Here is a 16,716-nt window from a genome sequence, read left to right on the forward strand (position 1 = left end):
GGAGAGCACAAATATATCCTGCGCCATTTTATCATTTCACTCTCCTCAGCAAACAATAATCTCAGCTAAACACAAGACTCTATTACAAAGCACCTCCACCAACAAAGAAAACTTAAAAAAAATGCTTTTCTCTAAGTTACCCACCTGCACAATCAAACACTGTTAACCAAACCCTTCCTACACACACACACCCGTTCACCTTGTAAAAGGGAACAACAGCTGTTCAAAGGCAAACAGGGAGGCAGGAGATGGGATGGGGGAAGGGACTGACTCCCATGTGACAGCTTGGGAAGGCTTAGCCTTTGGGAAGGTCAGGAAGCAGCTCTTCAGAGACAGAGGCTGACTAGAACCACCTCTCAGGCTGCCTAGCCTCCAGGAGGATGGAATTGGTTGTTCCCCGTGGGATGTTACTTACCTTTGGTTCAGTAGGAAACAAAAAAGAACCCCTTTATATCCCATACGCCATGGTACTCAGAGCTACCTGACAGGAAGCATTGCAAGCCAACATTTTAGTAACGCATCAAACTTCCAGCTCCAACACAAACTTCCAGCCACAAGTGTTTCACCTTGACAAACAGCCTAACCAAGCACCCTGTCAGAAGTAAAAAGCTGTTCATTTAGACCAAAGGAGTAGAAAGTGGTATCTTGAAGCTGACGGAAACAGGAAAGATGAGATCCAGAATGCAGAGTTACTGACAATATAACAAATCATTTCCTTGGTGTCAATGTCTTGTTGAAGACATGGTCAACTATCAACCATAGTTTTATTTTTAAGTCATCTTTCTTCCTCTCTGGAAATTAATTACATTTGCATACTTCTTTCTACCCACAGGGTAGCCATTAAAGAAGTTTTCGTATTAGTAATCATCATCACTAAAATCAGAGTAGCTGAGAATATTTTTGGATAACCATGTAAACTGAAATTATTTTTATATGCATCAGCTACAGTTAATCGTTTTCTTTCATATAGCTATCTATAGCAGTCAGCATGGGAACTTCATGCTTCACTTCTAAGTTTTCTTTCTTCCTTTTATACTTCAGCATGCTGTTTTTGAATGTAGAGCAAATTCTTATCACTTAAAAATTCTACACAGCTTCTGTACTGGACCTTCTAATTCACACAGCACCTTGAGGGTACTCCTTTAAAACATTATTTCAGTATTTTTAAAATTTATTGTGCAGAGGGCTGCTGCCCCTTTCATTTTCTTTCTGAGAAATGCAAATCTCCCAACTTCTTTACTTTTGCGTACTTTCACTTTCTGACTGCTAATTCTGTTAACTCGCTAGAACCAAAATTCCCTCAGAGTTCATATTTCTCCTTCCTTTCTTTTTCTTTTTTTTTTTCATCTTTTTTAAAGGGGTGTTTCAGTGTTTTTTTTTTTTTCTTTTTCAAGTCTTCCTTCTTGCAGTTCTATATGTTCTTCTGATCCTCAATCACAATTCTAGACTGTCTTCCATTATCTCCTTCCCAGCAGTATCATCAAAATGACGGATAAATTATATTTTTCCTATATTCTCCATAAACTAACGTCAAGGTCTTTTAAAGTCTGTGTGCCTAGAAGCCATACATAATCCTGCCAGAAGCTATACATAATAATTTCACAGGCAGACCAAGCCCCTCAACTTGTGCTCTGCAAGCACCTTTTCTCTTCACGTATATATCTCTTGGCACCTTCACAGCTTTTCTGTTTCAACTGATCCAAATTCTAGTCTAATACCAAAGTGGAATCATAACTACAGCAATGAGGAAAAAGGAGCCATCGGAAAAAAAATCCCCTGTTCCTCCTACTTATAGAAGTAACACCTTTTTCTTCTACTTATAGCAGTAACGCCTCTATTTTCTTTTTTTTATACCCAAGCTCTTGCAACATTTTAGGTAAACTGAAGCTCTCCTCCTCCCAGTGGCACACAACATTACCTTCCGTAGAGGAATGTGTCTTCATGGGCTCTCTAACCGAGATGCTAAACAATAAACGAAAAAGGCAAAAAAATAGATGGATTTTTAGCACTTCTTGTTTCCTCCAATACTCAGATCTCACAGTTGAAATTATCCCAACTCAGTCACAAGCTCTAATTTATAGATCTCAGCAGCAGGTCTCAGATGTAAAGTACCAGACCAAGGGGAGCATGGCACTGCCACAACATTGCTCCCTTCACACCGTTTTCCTTGGCACCACCCATGTGCTAGGAACCCTGGCCTCAGCAAAAGGCTGCATTTACTGCTCCACTTTAGGTTAGGGTTACGCTTAGGGTTATGGTTGAGAAAACCACAAAGCCTACAGCTCCAGGGACATTGGAATTACAAAAGGCATGCCAAGGGGAGCTCTCCATTAAAAATAGTAAAATAGCACGCTGTGTGTCACCTGAAATTCTTCTATTCTTGAAACCCCTTTTGACTGACTGTATTTTGCTGTGTTTTCTTTTTATAGAGTATATAATCTTCTGGTCATAAAAGATTGCTTGCTTCCAGCCTGAAAGCCTCTCGGGAACACAGAAGTGTAACCTGCCATTCATATATGAAGTACAGAACATTTCAAAACACCATGACACAGCAATCACAAAGTGAGAACCTGATATAGAATTAACAAGGCTTTTTTCAATATCCATCTTCAGATCAAGTGAAGTTGTAAATCCATAGCTCATGCTGGATGTCTGTGTCTCTAGCACTGCTACCACAGCCACTAGAATTTCCAGTAGAAATACAGTTCTTACTGATACTTCTTGGAAAGAGTAATTTCACTAAAATACAGACTGGGTCAAACTAACAGGAACATGTATTCTTGGGTAATCTGTTCTTGCCAAAAGAAACATATTGGAGAAAAGATTCAATCAGAGCATATGTAGTTTTCTCAAGTCTTATAAACTTTGTAAAGTGAAGTCTGTCTATTACTTGAATTAAAAAGCCCTGAGTAATGCAGACAACTTAGATGGCAGCAACCATACATTTTGGGTTGTTGCTCAACGAATGTTTCCTCATGGTTGTTTGAGAAAAGGTACATTGCTTGGGAAGAGAAAGGGTTTTGCTAGACATCAAAGCAAAGATGCTTTTCAACATTTCCACTATTCTTACCTAAAGGGGAAGAGAAGGAAAATCTCTCTTTACAGTGAAAGCAGTTCCAAGATTTCCCCTATTTTCCTAATGGTTGAGTCATTTAAATGCCATCACTAGTCCCACACTATTTTAAAAACCTCTTATCTGCCACTGCATGACAAACATCACACTGCCATGCCACTGAACAACAGCTGAGATACAGGGGCTCCCATGAAGTGAATGAACAGTTTGTAAAGCACTTTCTAATTGTTCAGTACAAGAGGAGCAATCAGAAGGTGGGACCAGTAGCATCTGTGCCTGTAACTATGCCTGCTCAACACCATTTCTTAAAAGACTAGTCTTTTCACTTGCGTACATTTTTCCAAAGTGTATGCCCGGAAAGTTTTCATGCTGAGTGTTTGTCTCAGACTGGTTTGTAAAGAACAATCAACAGTTTCAGCTCAAACAGTTCAGCTGCTACCAAGAGTAAGATCTAAAGAAAAAATTTTTTGCAAAATATGAAAAAAACCCACCAACCAACTGTCAGTCTTTCCTTTCTATTCTAATCCTTTAAAAAGTCGCAGCAAACACAGATTCAGTAGAGGTTAATTCACAACTAAAATCTCTAGAGATGCCAAAAGAATGAACTCTTGATTCCCACAGGTAACATAGCTGCACATGTACTGCCTTACAGGCACCCCAAGGGGTTCAGAAGACAGTTTCTCATAATAATCATTCAACAGTTTGGCTAAATATTGAACTTGGCAAACAGAACCTGTATTTATTTCTATGACAAACCTTCAGGGATAAGAAAGAAATATCAAATTCAAAAACACAGGTAAAAATGGACAAACCAAAGGAGCAGAAGTAACTGAAAAGCAAAACTGGCAAGCTGTCAGAAGACCAGGGCTGATGTTTGGAGGTAGAAATAAGGTGAGAAACAACTTGGCTGAGAGGAATCATTGCAGTAAAGAGCTGGGAAATTGCCAAAAATGGGCAGACCAAAGAGATGGGACAAGTAGCGTAAGGGGAAAACCATGGGGAGCAGTCTAAACTAGCACAAGGAGGCTGGGAATCATCTCTGGGAATGGGACAGATACTGGACACAGATTTTAAGGGAGAACCAGCCAGCTTTTGTAGAAACAATAAAGTACCAACTAGCTTGGGTGTCCAACTCAAGACACCCACAATTCAACATTGGAAGTATACAGCCTTTTACATAACATAGGCAGTAGTAGATGGGAGAGCTTAGATGTTCTACGTAACTGAAACCAGATCTTAAATCAGACACACGAAATCTGAGAAATATTGCACTGACCAATGGCTAAAGGAAAAAACTTCCAAGACTTGCCTTGCACCACACAGAAACTCTGAAGAGTGGTAGGGTTGTGTCACAGGCCTCTGGAAGGATGCCGCTCTCACTTAAAAAACCAATTTTGTCCTCCTCTTCCTTTAATCTCCTGCTTTGATGGCTGTACAACTTCCAATTTCTGCAACAAATAAAGCTGTTACACCCATTGATGGTCTTTACTGAAGAGTTCATCCCCAGATTAGACTCTTCCTGTGCACTAAATACAACAAGAGAAAAGTAGATCATCTAACTAAAGATTTAGCATAATTGGAATCCACCAGGCCAAACTGTGGTTACATAGATTGCTCTTTTAAGACAGCTATTTTGACAGCAGGGTGGGTCATTTGCAGCTTAAAATGCTGTATTCATGCCTCTGAACTGTCACATTTATATGGAGCAGCACTGCTTTCCATTTGGCAGGACCCCAGTTCCAAACACTTCTCCCAGTCACAGAATTAAGGATGGATGGTCCACCCACACTTTGGGAGTAGAAGTTACGATCACTGGAAAACCTCGAGGACCATGTTCATCCACATTCATAGAAATATGAGACTGGACAACAAAGCAAGTTGGTGAGTCCACAGGGTGTTAAGTGTCACAGGCCAAAAGCTTCCAGCTTCTGGCTGTGACACCAACTTTTAAACACACTTACATACATACTTATATATATATATAAGGCTTTTCTACTGATATTACCATCTACTGGTATCATATTAATTGTTGATGCAACTCTCTGTGTGACACTGTACAATTTGAACTTTAAAAAGTGACCTATAAAATCGGGAGGGGATAAAATAGCCATGAAATACTTCTCTTGTGCAGATAATGTCCATTCTCAAAAATGGAAATGCTGAGAAGTGCTCTATAGACTTCTGGAGCTGGCAGGAAGACTTACCCCAGATTTTACATTTTGTGTGTAGCATCTTCCACAAGATAACATCTGAGAACCATTTTAAAAAGAAATTATGCAATGTTCAGTAAGTTTTAATATTTACAGAACTGTTATCAGAATTTACAGTGCACTAGCACTTAGCACTTCATGGAAAAAAAAAATTTAACAGAAAAATGGCACTAAGAGCTTGGCAAGCAGCTCTGGTGACTGAAGATATTACCACACTGCTGTTCACGTTTATGGCCTCCCAAGCAAAGTCAATGGACCAGATCAAGTGAATGCTCTTCAGAAATGTCAAGCCAACAGTTTAAATTAAGCTGCTGAACTTCACACTAAAGTTGCTGGAGCGTAGGGACACATTTCGTTCCACCTGCCCTGCTGTGGGAGGCAGTAGTTTCCAGCCTAATGAATGCAAAAAGTAGCTACATGATTGAAAGAATTGTTAGTGGCAAGACAAAATGTAGGTGGGTAAGGGGAAAAACTAAAAAAATTAAAATCTTTAGAGATTTTTAGTGGTCAATACCTACTGTATTCAACACAACATGAACCCCCCTCTCACTCCCCCCCTGCAAGTTGGCGTTTGAAAGAACACTGTGAAAAATTAGAGGCTTAGCAAATTATGAAAGATTATTCTCTTAACACTGGTCATCACAGAGAAAATGTAGAGAAAGAGCTGGAAAAAGAAGAGATTCCAAGGAGGTCAAGTATTTTTAAAATACCTGATACAAAGTCGTTTCATTCTGAAGTCTTATTATAACTCTTAAAGACTGGACAATTGTTTAAAAATTCTCCTTAAGTCTGAATCCAAGCTTCAGACTGCCAAGGGTTAAGACTTGAAGCAAACACAAACCAGAATTATAGAAAGATCCAATGTCTAACTTTAGCAATAAACCTAGCACTGCATTTCACCACAATAGATGTAACAACAGAGAATGAGTGGAAGAACAAATCCTCAGCAAATCTCTGTGTGTCCACTCTGAGCTGTAATTTGCACCTTAGAGACTTGCTCTACTCATGGCAAGGAGAAATTCCAGGCATCAAGTTCTTTCTAATCATATTTCATTTTGCTGGAAGGAAGTTAGAGAAAACTCAGTGATACAATAGGGTAGATGTAGGTTTAACTCCACACTCTGAGGGTCCAGTCTGCAGAACAGTGGCTATAATAATTTGAGCGAGACTGCTCATCGAAGATGTTTTGTAAATCAACAGGTTTAATAATGAAAAAATAACAAAGTAACAAAACGTCGCAGAAAACGAATAATAAAGCCGTGCACAGGCGCCTGAGAACGCAGACACCCTGCTAACACATTTCTAAAAGCCTTTACCTTCTTTTGCGCTCTTTCTTAAGTACTAAATGTTTTAGGAGGGATAACTTGGCTCGCAGCTGATAGAGAGGGATACAGGGTTTGAAGAACAGCGACAAGATCCAATAGATGCTTCTTTCTTGGCCCTGAGCCAATCCTTGTCAGAAGGGTACAGAAGAGTCTAGGTTCTTTACCTTAAGGGGTGAGCCTTAAACTTTCCCTATATGGAAAACATTTGTTGGGTGTGTGGGGTGCATTACTACAGGTAGAGTCAGGTAAAACAGTTTTTCTAGCACAGAGTTAAGCTGGGCTTCTTAGCCTTGTATAACAGGAGGGAACTGAGCATGTGCAGAGGCATTCACAGGAACTGGTCATAGTTGCAGGATTCTGCACAGTTTGCAACATTGCAGTAAGTGTACCTTAACTACAAACTGCCCCAAGGAATTGAAGTGTGCTGTTTCCAAAGATTTGCAATATCTGTACATATATGCTTCCTATAATTAGTCATACGATGGGAAGAATAATTATTCTTCTAAAAGGTTAGATGCACGGTAACACATACTATTTTGTTAAGGAAGACTAAAAGACCCATGCCTGTGAGAGCTGATGACCCCAACAGCTCTACAACACCTTACCTAGCCATGGGAGTTAGCAGCACCCAAACCTTGTACCAGGCCCCTGTCTGCAGGTTCTCACTCAGAGTGACACAGCCCCACTTGCTTCATATGCACAGATTAAGGATGTATCTGCCAGGGAAGTCCAGCTATAAAGCCCAGCCCCTGCTTTCGCATCCCCCCCAAGCACACCCCAGCTAGGGCTACAGGTTTGGAATACTTCCAGATTTTTTTTTCAGAAATTACAGCTCCAAAGTGCTCCACTGGCAAAAGCTACAAAACCTTGATGAGAAGCATACGGGATGAATTTTTCTATCACTATCTGTCCTCCTTCCTGTAGGGTCTTATCCTCTACACTCATTTCCCTTCTCATCCCTCCTCCATATCCACATTCCTTCTCTCCTAAGCTATTCCCTTTCACCTCACTTAGTTACGTCCTTCACAAGATCTACTCTGTTTGGAACAAACTGGAAGAACACAGCTGTATTTAGAGAGAAGCAACTCACACACAACAGGCCTCTCTGTCAGCACACCACAGCAGCAGATGCACAAACAAGATGCAGGCATTCGTGAGATATACAAGAACACGGAGAGGACAAGTGGGCCAGGTCTAAACGTAACAGCTCAAGAATGTCAATGTCTTTTTGAAAGTATCCTGCTGGTTTCATACAACGTCTTCGCAGTATCTCACTGCTGTACATAATGAGTACTCTTAGTGAATATTGATGCATATTTACAAACTTCTGTTGCAAAGAAATCCCCGGTCACATACTACAAGCTGGACAGAAACTCTCCTTCACCTAAGGTCAAGACCTCAACTTGCCTGGAAATTTGGGGAAAAACTACATTATTATATATCATCAAGAAGGTTTTAGCTAAGTTAGGATGTACCTTGGGACTTCAATTTCCCAGTTCACTATTTATTGCACATTTGGTAAAATTATCACAAATTCAAGAATTTCAGACTCAGTAGAAGTCCAGAAACAGCCTTCTTGCTGAGTGAATATACTTTACTGAAAGCTTCAAATGCTGTTTTCAGGAAGTGCTAACATAATTCTGTAGCACTAACACCTGCCTTTCCTCTGTGAGATACAAAAGTAGCTCGATGGATGGGCTGACAGAAGCACAATGTCCACCTGTGTTGGCTCATGCAATGTCATTAACCCCAGTTTATGGTACAGGGAAAATTGAGCAGTAACTGCCAGGAAAGCCTGGAGTGTTTGCCTTATCTCCTGTACACCTTCCTTACCGTGTACAACACAAATCACAAAGACTATGACCCTACCACTCCCCTGTGCAGTCAAGACACATGCCCTCCTCTCAGTCATGTCCTTAATTTACAATGCCCTTGTTATTTTCTGTACTTCACTTGATTTGCTCTTCATTCTCAACCTGCTTTGTGTTGATTGTTTCTTGGTTTAGCCTCACGTGCCACCGGCCTATGACAACACTTCGCACAGTAAGCAAAGCACTACAGAGAATAGAGCATGGGAAGCAAAGGAAGGAGGGCAGTGGTAAAAGGAGGTGCCTGTGAAGCAGAAAAGGGAAATGCCTCCTTCTAAGAGCCAGAGGAACCAACTTCATCTGTAGGAAAAACCTTATCGTATTAGATAAAGCAGCAATAGGTGTGATTTGAGGCTATGCCGATCTGTCTGACAGATGTGCGTGAAGTAGATACACCCTAAAGCTTTCTTCTTCCAAGGTCAACAACATTTTCCAACAATGTTTCTGCAAAGGATATCTGTTTGAGATTTAGGTAGATAATCCAACAATGGGGAGGAAATTCAGTTTGTCAGACAAGAAACAGGAAGGGAAGTGGCAAGCAGAAGCAAAGACCTCTGAGCTGAGCTGCCTGTGTTATTTGATCTCCCATCTCTCTTCAAATACAACAGGTAGAGGTTTCAAACTTCATCTCCAAGCAAGGCAATTGCTCTTCATATGCAGTCAAAAAATGGGGAAGTTTTTCCAACAGAGACATCTACAAAGGGGGTCCAAGAGCTATTGTTATATTCCAATGGTGCATCTTACACACTAGCAACTGGTAAAATTAAAATTTGCTGTTGCAGAGCACACACAGAATTAAACCTTAACAAGGAAACAAGAACCGAAAGGGGATCCTCGGCCTTCTCATTTTCCTTCCTAATTCTAGTAAAATAATAGGTTCTGAGGAACCAGAACCTATAGGAAATAAGGCAGTCATTTCTCCTAGCAGTCAGTTCACTCCACAGGGAGAACTTCCACTGATTATGGCATCTGTACAATCAGACAGGACTTGAACAGGTCTAAGACATGAACTAATGACATGCAACCCTCAATATTTATGAGATCTTAGGACTGAAAATTCTGCTACCTGAGAAGGGGTACAGCCTTTGGTCTCAGCTGACAGCCACTGAGACAGATGTAAAGTAAGCAAGCTTCTGCAGAGGTGTCACCACTGTCTTCAGTAAGGGAGTCCAACATCCCCTGAAGATCATATGGCTCTTTTGCCACACTGTGGCAGGGTTCTTTGTTTCTCCATGGCTCTCAGCAAGCTACCACCCACTACAGATTAAGTTAAAATTAGCTCATTAAAAATAAATTAAATCAAAGGCAAAGTTGTCATGTATCTAGCAAAATACATATAGCCTAGATACAGATACTTGAAAACAGCCCTGAAATCATGATTTGTTATCAACTTAGTACTGCAGCAGGGAACAGTGAGTAAAAGGGGTCACATGCACCTCAAAGTCTGAAAGTGCCAGAACTTCTAAATTTGAGAACACTGAATGTCAAGTTCCTGCCAAAAATACACATGCCCCCCCCCACCATTTGCTCCCACCTAACATTTGCATAGAGAGTCAGAGAGACTTGTGAAAAAATTGGCAAGATATTGCATTCCCTGAGTTCCTAGAAACAAGGCAGCCCACTGAATTAAGATCTTCAGAAGCAGGAAGAAAAACTTAATAAGCTTTTAATTAAGAGCTTTTGTGAAAAACACTAGCAAACAGTTGCTCTGCAGTGGGAAACTGCAAAGTAATCTTGTTTGCAGCACAACAGGGTTTTTTTAGAGTTTGAGAGCAGAGACAAAGATCAGTCTCTGCCTCTGTTGCCTAAGAAGTAACCCAGCAAGACCCTCCCAGCCGGGTCTCTTCAGCCAGCCTAAACCAGCTCAACACCAGAGGCTTCTGCAGAGGGATGATACCGGCCTGCGGATGGAGAGCTTCTGTCAACACCATGCTGGACCACCCAGGCAAAAGCTCCTCTAGTGTCTCCGCAGTCCGAGTCGGGCTCTGATCAGCGTATATTGACTTTACTCGTGGTATGGGGGGAATGTATGCCACTGGGATAAAGCTTCAAGTTCGTTCTTAATGCTGCTCTGCCAAACCCATATAAGACGGATGATGGTGCATCAGTACTGCAAAGGCATTTCTACCATATTTCACAACCGTATTCCGGCTCAATAAACGGGCAAAAATCTGAAATATGCACCGAACTAAACACACAATCTGCTTCCTTTTAAGGCTTCTCAGCATGGGAAAGGAATCGTGAAACCCGGCCTGTGATAAATTAGCGGAGGTTAAACATCACCCCCGTGTTCCAAGTCTCGCAGCCGCGTCCCCCCGCGGAGGCGGCTGTTTACGCGCCGTGCCCTCCGCACACGCTGTTTACACGCACCGCCGCAGCCCGGCACGGCTCGGGACGAGCCACAGCGAGCGCCGAGCGCGCACGGACCGAGCCGGCAGCGCTGCCGGTGACAGCGCCGGCGACCGAACCCGGCGGGCAGGGCCTCCCCAAGATGGGGGCTCGGCCGTGCCGCCCGCCGCGGAGCCGCCGCCCGCCGCAGCCGCACGACCCCGCCGCGCCCGGCGCTCGCCCCACACCTTCTCCCCGCTGCCCCCAGCTCCGCGGCCGCCCGGCCGGCGCCCGTCGCTCACCTCCGCAGCCGCGGCTCGCCGGGCACCGCCCCGCGGCAGCCACCGGCCCCGCGCCCCCAGCGGCTCCGGCGCCCGCCCGCTCTGACGGCGCCGGGAGCGGCGGCCCCGCCCCGGCCCTGGCCCGGCCCCCTGCGGCCTCAGCCCGGCCGGCATCGCCCGCCGGGGCCGGAACGGGAGCGCTTCACGCTGCCCCCGCCGGCCGCCCGGGCCAGGGTGTCAGCTCCGGCTCCGGAAAATCCAAAAATAAAGAAACTAGGATTCTCTTGTACGTTCATCTGCAGTTAAGCATTGGAGGTGGAAGAAATTTTTCCTAATGTTCAAAGTAAATTTCCCCTAGCTCAGCTTATCACTGCGTCTTCTTGTCCTGTCGCTGGTTGCCTGGGGGTAGAGGTCGATCTCCACCCAGCTACAGCCTCCTTTCATGGGGCTGTAGAGACCACTAAGGTCCACCCCGAGTCCCCTTTCCTCCAGGCTAAACACCCCCAGCTCCCTCAGCTCCTCCTCATAGAATTTGTGCTCCAGACCCTTCACCAGCTCCATTGCCCTTCTCTGGACATGCTCCTCATTGTTCTTGAACTGAGGAGCCCAAAACTGGACACAGCACTCAAGGCGTAGCCTCATCTGTGTGGAGTACAAGGTGTTCCCTAGTCCAGCTGCTCACACTGATATGTTTTAGCATGTTTCCTCCATCCATCCATCCACCCATTCATCCATCCATCCATCCATCCATCATTCTCCACACTTGAAGCTGCTGGATAGCTGTCTCACTCATACACGTGTTGAAATTGCTGAGTAGCTGGAGGCTGGGCTCATTTCTTAACCAATTTCTGTACCCCACTGCTATCAGTGAGGGATTTATCATGCTCAAGCAATGTTAAGAATCAGTTGAAAGAATGCAGGAAGAGATCACAGTCCAGCTTTGGCTCATTCTACTATTTCTACGTGGTGCACAAACACCAAGGAGAACACAGGTAACTGTGAAGTTACCTTGGGGGAATTCCCAGGAGGGAGGTGAGGGGCTTCTGCACAGAGGAAAGATGCCGAAGTGGGGAATCAATGAGACACAGAGAGACGCACTTGCCTGGATGCCTCCAGCCAACTGTGCATGACCTGCAGAGGACTGCTGCCAAGAACCAGCTGAGTCAGTCCCAACACCGCGCCGGTGTAAGAATTTTAATTTGCCTGTTTTAGTTCCCTTGGGCTGGAAGCTGCCAGCTGAAGTCCCCAGTACAATCCGAATTGGGATAAAGAAGCCAGGAGAGGCAGCCTGAATTTTTCATTTTTGGTTCTGCACGTCATTGGTGAAATTCCATAAAGGACTCCCTGCTTCAAAATCACACAGAACTTAGAGAGAAGAGGTGTTTTCAACGCATAGTCAAACATGCATAATTTTTCACATTTACCTTTGCCCATAGTTTAGCCCAAAGCTAATGAATCCTGCCACATTTTTTAACAAAGAGATAGAAAATAAGAATTCCTCTGCATACCATGCAAACTTAAAGCCAACCTCACATAAAAATACTAAATACACTTGGTGGTAACAGGCTGGAAAGCAAGTAGACATTGTCACTAGCACCTTTCAAATTAAATACAGACCTTGACAGCAAAAAAAAATTGTTTATTTGCAGCTGATGACATTATTAATCACCATCAAAATACAACCTTTGTAAACAGCAGACTTGGACAGCTCCCCACCAAGGACTCTGGAAGAACGATGTTTACTATTGATGTTCATTTAGTATTAAGAAATTGAAACAGCCCTAAAACCCAAGGGACCAGAAGGGTCTTACATTGCACCAGCGTTAAAGGAGGATGTGGAGAATCACCATGTTATTTGTAGGCAGAGCAGTCTGAATTACCCAAGACAAAACGTAAGAAAACCCAGCAGGGTAGGAATGGATAGGCGAGAGATGTTTTCCACTTCCCTAATTTTTTTGTAAGATTATGTTTTCTTATCTCTAAGTAACAAAACCTCACAAATAGAGGGGAGCTGTTTCAGTAGAGCACTTAGACAGCTGCTCTGGGACTACTACCAGTCTGAAGATTATTTCACATTTTCTTCAAAGGTGTGTAAGTACGTATAAATTCACTGCCAACTGTATTTGTGGACAACCCAACAGCTGACACTGTGATGAGCAAAAGAACTGGGCCATCACATGAAAGTTCTGGAACAGATGATAAAGCAAACTGTTCAACACTTTTATTATTTTTTAATAGCCAAATCTCAGGTTGTACATCCAGGAAAAGAACACAAAGCTATACCCTGGGAAAACAAGCCACACACTGGCAAAACAGAGTGAAAAACTACTGACTGAAAAAGGCATCAGGGTCATAAGGGACAAGGAATTGAACATGAGATCCAAACTTAACACGGTGTGTTAAGTGACAAAATGTGACACTCACCTTGGAAGCACAATCAATAGTGTAAAAAGAAAGTAGGGACTTTACCTGTATGTAGATCAATGAAAAAAACAGTAAGGTTTATCTCCTTCCTTAAAGAAGATTGCAAATTCCCCCCCTGTGATGGGACTAAGGAAGGCAGGTATAACACAAGATTTTAGGAAGTCAATCCATGCATTCCAATGCATCTTTTTTTTCCCTTTTTTAACTTTCAAATGCATTCCATCAGGAAACATAAGATACTACTAACCTCTTTGAAAAGCCATCCCCTCTTCTTCTCCCAGAAGTGAAAACTGAAGTAAAATTCTAATCACAAGACAGATATACTCTTTCTACAGAGGGATTACTGGCTATTGAAATATTCTATCAGGAGAAAATGTAATCAGATTTATGTTATTTTCAAGAGTTGATGCCTTTCTCTGGCATAAAAAGCTTCACAGAAGGTCAGACTAGATGAAAGGTGTCAAACTCTTACCTTAACTACTAATATAAAGCAGAAAGGGACCTGAATGTCCAGTCTCAGCTGATAAAGGACTTTATGGAGTTTTTGCCCATAAATTGAGCAATACAAATTTTTACACATCCAATAATCAATCCCCTCAACGCACTATTTACACTCATCTTCTTCAGCATGCCAACAATCCAACAAGCTGTAAAAGATTTCTTCCCACTCAGAATCCCAGAAATCATCCTGCTACGACCATTAGCAAGGTACAGCTGCTACAGAACCAAAAGCCTGAGACAACAGCTAAATAACAAAGCTTTGTGACCTCAGAAAGACTTCAAAACTTTCCCCACAAAAAAGCCTCCAAAGTTCCTGGCACAAATTGACTAGGAAAAGTTAACATTCCTCTTCCTTTGAGTGGTAATGAAAGACAACATAATACAATTTTAGAGTAGCACAGTTTATCATTAAAATTTATAAATTACGAGCCAATTTCTGCTTTGCTATTTTTCCATAGCTCCTTTTAAAGCAATAATAGCAACACTGCAGATGTTAAAAATCTTGTCCCAGGTCACAGAGATTTACTTGCATCCTTTCCTCTGTTACTAAAAAATCTTTAGGGAAATTATTTTTAGGGAAATTATTCTGTTCCATTTCATTGCAGTCCATCAGTACCTACAGGCCGGCCAAAAAACAATATTGCATATGAAAGCCTCCATCAGGACACACCAACCTCAGCTTGACATAAAAGTACATTTTCAATGTTTAGCTACTAAAATATATTATTATTTCAAATATTTCACCTTCTACTAACCTAATTAAGCAATTGTTAAAATGCTAATCTTGTTGCTTCTTCTACTTTCAGTGTTCAAGAACAATATTAATGAACCTAGTGTAAATCCTGAACACGAAGCATAGCCTCCTCTTCAAGAAGCTGCTCTGTGTGTTTACAGAATTTTCTTCCTACAGACTGTCAACCAAGCCATTGTGGAGTGTGCCACTTACAGAAATAACTGGTTTATGATTTTCTGAAGGTATCTACAATAAAACCATGCCAGAAACAGAAAATTCAGCAGGCAGATTTGGGGGGGAAAAAAAGGAGAAAGGATCTTAAGGTTTCTGGTTATTATTCTGTCAACTACAACTTATGATGGTAATTAAGCTGTTGTGCTCTTCAGCTTTAGACAAGATACATATTTTCAATAAATACACATATTCTAAATGACCACATATCAAGGCAAGGTAAAATTCATCATCTTAACAATGCTGCTACAGTTCCATATTTGTAAGTTTTCTAACCACAGGCCTAAACAACAGATACTGTTTACCACCTACATTCTGTGGCTGCATTTTTAGATGATGACATCATTTAATGCTCTTCTTATGAGTAGAAGGTGTCAATCTAGTTTGTTCCAGGCTTTCACTGAAAAGATATAATTTTAAATGTTTTCTTTGAAAAAAAGCATCTCATCCAACCTGCTACTCTCCAGAAACTTTAGAAGAGAAGAGAGACTGGACAACCAATTTCTTATGCCACCCAGTGAATAATGAGCTCTTTGTAACACAAATACACCCATTCTGGAAGCAGAAAATATTTCAAAAGTGAGGGGTTTTTTAAGGACGCTTTGTCTTTCCTTCTGAGAGGCACATCTTAACTACTAAATGTGTGATATTTTTTAAACACCAACTCTTTTCTCTCTTTTTTCAACACAAGTACACGTGGGCCTTCATTAAACAGACTCGTATGCTTATCACTCTGTACTAACTTAAAAGAACAGTTAACAGCCTAAAGAATTTTCAGAGTAAATGACCACAGCCTATTTTTTATCATCACGAACATGTGAGCAGTTCTGCAATACGTGTTTACAGCTCTGTAAATACAACTGTGTTTTCAGGATTGGACCACAGAGAGAACATTTAAATTGCTGAAACGGGATGTTGTAACACAGACAGGTCCTAAACACTGACAGAGCCACAGCCTGCAACGTCAGTCTCCACAGCATTTAGCACCCTCTGACTCTCCATCATGGAAAACAAATGAGAGGAACAAGAGCAACAGTGACATCTTTGCAAACTCTATTCTTTACTTATTCAATACAAATTATTAGCACTGCTTATATTTGTGATTCTAAAATTAGATGGCCTTCTGGTGCCATGCCAACCATCTGTCCTCACCAACCAGATTTCACAGATCCCATCTTGCAAAATCTACCAAAGAATACAAGCATGCACTTTTTAGTAGAAGTCAGTAATGCAGCACAAGGCATGAGACAAAAACATCGATATATTTAAATAAAAACATTTTGTGCATTAGGGGAAAAGCTGTAATCAAATGCATAGGACTTAAGGCATTAATGAAACAAATAATTTTTCCCAAAGGATCATTAATATCTCTCAAGTAGGACAGTGCTCAAAGTCCCAAGATAATTATAAAATTACTTATCTTTAGACAGAGTATTATGTTACACAATATTGGAATTGAACCAGTCTCTTGAGCAGATCAGTATTTTGATACCTCTTACAGTATTTTCATACTTTCTAGGTAGTTTAGTGAACCATTAGGAAGTTTTGACACTAACATTCTATTGGATCAAATAATACCTGTGTTAATTATTAAATCCATAAAATATCCAATAGATTTAACACTTGATCTCCACTGGATCAAGCTGATTACTAAAAAGAACTATGTGTCTGTCTATGACGCAGCAATGTTCCTGCTACTTTCCAAAAGGAGATGCTGCAGCACCATTAGGTGAGGCTTAGTG

At 41.8% G+C, this 16,716-nt stretch overlaps 1 protein-coding gene across 9 annotated transcripts in view; it reads right to left on the reverse strand.

Moving 5' to 3' along the window:
• Positions 1–11,186, reverse strand: part of INPP4A (inositol polyphosphate-4-phosphatase type I A) — a 113,491-nt gene extending 102,305 nt beyond the window's left edge. For 8 of the 9 annotated variants that reach the window (XM_066176562.1, XM_066176559.1, XM_066176561.1 and 5 more), the window contains exon 1: positions 11,107–11,186. The gene's annotated coding sequence lies outside the window, so the exon portion shown is untranslated. Of the gene's footprint in view, positions 1–11,052 lie in introns of all 9 variants that reach the window. The other variant, XM_066176553.1, reaches the window with a different exon arrangement.
• Between the last annotated feature and the right edge of the window lie 5,530 nt (positions 11,187–16,716).

This window comes from Chamaea fasciata, unplaced genomic scaffold (assembly GCF_029207755.1).
Source record: "Chamaea fasciata isolate MVZ Bird 193981 ecotype frontalis unplaced genomic scaffold, bChaFas1.0.hap1 SCAF_2, whole genome shotgun sequence".
NCBI classification, from domain to species: Eukaryota; Metazoa; Chordata; class Aves; order Passeriformes; family Sylviidae; genus Chamaea; species Chamaea fasciata.